We start from the raw sequence: 2,803 nt of genomic DNA on the forward strand, positions 1-2,803 counted from the left end.
ATGGGTCATAGTGAAAAGCTCTAACCAAACATGGTCCACTGGAGGAGGGAATGGCAAACCACTGTAGTATTCTTGCCTTGAGAACTCTGTAACAGTAAGAAAAGGCAAAAAGAAACCCCTAGTGTATAGAAGGGTCTTAATGAGAGATAGTTACTCTTACTATTATCTAGTGGTAGCTTCCTGGTAAAGAATCAGCCTGCAATGTGGGAGACCTGAGTTTTATCCCTGGTATGGGAAGAAGCCCCTGGAGAAGGGAACGGTTACCCACTCCAGTGTTCTGGTCTGGAGAATTCCATGTACTGTATAGTCCATGGGATTGCAAAGAGCTGGGCATGACTGAGCGACTTTCACTTTTTCAGTTTCTATAGCATCCCATGATGCCCTTTTCCTTCTTTCCCTACTCTCTGTACTCCTGGCTGGATACTTTTCATCTCTCATCTAAGATCTAGTAATTTTCTGTATTTCTATTATGGCACATAATCATACTATATTATTTAATGTATCTCTCCACTTACTCCCTTAGTCCTTGGGTGCTTTAGTTTCAGGGATTATTTTTATTTTCAGTCTCTCTAGCACAGGACCTGGTCCAAAGTAGGCGCTACATAAATGTTGAATGGAATAGAATTTCATTGAATGGAATTGAAATTGAATTGCACAGTTGCAAGATACATTCAATTATATTCTAATTTTACTCCCTGTAATAATCATCCTACAAAGCAAGTGTTATTTTTGATATCATTATACCCATATTAAGAATAGAAATGAAGTTCAGTGTCTTGAATTCTCTCAAATTGGTGTTACTAGGTGATGTTTGTCAGGTTTTCCATCAGTTGATTGCTATTCTTTTTATATTATTTTATAAATAAAAAATATTTATATTTATAATATATTTATATTGTATATAATATAAAAACTATATATAATTTATGCAAGGGTTTCTCCCTAATAGCAGAGCATAGGCCTTACGTAGATCTCTATCCCCAGCATGGAATGTGTCAGGTGCCAGACACTCAGTAATTCTTGACTTGAAGATATTTTTCCTCTTCTATATGTTAGAAGCTATGTCTGTTACCAGTTTAGGGAAATGTTTGAAAGTACCTCTTAAAAGTTGCTTATGATTAAGTCTACTTTGACTCCATCTGACTATAACCAACCAGATATACTCATTGTTTTATCAGAGATTGGATGGAGAGACAGAGGGGGGCGGGAGCTGGGACTGACTGTATCTTTGAGAAAAGGACGTGGGAAATTGCAGGGTAACCATACCCTGTCTGAGAGAGAATTCCTTCTTTGTGCTGATACCAGAGAATGCGGGGCTGTCCTGTGAGGAGCAGTTGTACTCTGTGTATCAGGTAAGGGAGTAAAGAGTGGACTAAGGTTCAAGGAAAGGAGGGGTTAGAAACGGCCAAGTGATTGAAATCAACAAAGGGAATAGGCCAAGAAATACGAGAAAGGGAGAGGAAGGAAAAGACTGAGAGGGTGTTCTGTAGATAGCATTTAAAAGAGACTAAGGCGTGCAAAGTGACCCGCTGTGAAGGAGTCGCCAGATACCGTCTGTATTCTCTGCCCAGCCCCAACCGTCAGATACTTTTTTTTTTTCCTGAAAAGGATTGTCATCATCAAACCCCAAACACCACTGCAGTATGTTGTGATAGTATTGCTTTTAAAGTGTATATAGTTTTATTTTAGGAATTTGATTACTCTGTGAAAACATTCTGGTATTTTGTAAAACTAAAATATGCTAAGGCATCCTGTCAAGAGAGATGATAAGTCAAGAAGCTAGAGTATTTTTTTTATCATCATGGTTGCTGATTTTGATAGGGAATTACCCACATGCAAGAAACATTTCCTGTTAGCAGTGGGTTCCATATCATGTTTTGAGCTAATGCGATTTTCTGGTCTAGAGCCATTTGTGTCTGAATGAAAATGACAGCTATATTCACAAATTGTCATATTATCTTTGGAGCAAGTTCCTTTTGTTCATGAGTCTGTTATTATTGAAGAAGCATTTAGGTGTAGGTAAATGACCCTTGGCTTCTGTGTTTAATTGGAACTCAGCCTGCCACAGTTAACATGTTTCATGACTCAATAAATCTTGGAAGCAGAACCTAATGTGCTGTAAAAGCAAAAAAAAAAAATTGGTTTCAGCGCACATTTTCTTATGTAAACAATTCCTTGCTTTCATGTAGAAAGAGCTCTCTTAACATTCTTTTTTTGAATAATTTTCTACACGTTCTTGCTAGTTTCTGTTTAGTTGTATGTAGTTCTGTTTTCAGAAGAAATCTTTGGTCTCTGTAGAAGGGAGCATGAAATCTATAATCACGCTCTGGGCGTGGAGTGTAGACTTGATCTGTGTAAAAGGAAAAGAAGTGCAAGGGAGCCTCACCAAAAGGGCTTTTACCTCACTGTGTTACTGTAGTAATATTTTGCAGCATTAATCCAGCATAGGCACCTTAATGACTTGAGAGTGGCTCTCAGCTTGTACACTCAAGTTGTATCAGTTAGGTAGTGTTGCATAACAAATCACCCTACAACTTAGTGGCTTAATCCAACAGCAGTATATTACTTTTCACTATTTTGGGGGTTTGCTGGGTGGTTTTGGGCTGATTTTGCCTGGGCTGACTCACGTGACTACATTCATTTGGAAGGTCACCTGGGAGATGGGCTCATTTGGGCTAGCAGAAATGTCTGGGCCTCTCCTTGAATGTGATAATTCATTTTAGGCTTCTTCCTACCACCATGGTCTTGGGGTTCCAAGAGGATGAAGGTGGAAGCTGCAAGTCTTCTGGAACTTACTTGACAT

The sequence above is a fragment of the Dama dama genome, chromosome 24 (genome assembly GCF_033118175.1).
Source record: "Dama dama isolate Ldn47 chromosome 24, ASM3311817v1, whole genome shotgun sequence".
Taxonomy (NCBI): Eukaryota; Metazoa; Chordata; class Mammalia; order Artiodactyla; family Cervidae; genus Dama; species Dama dama.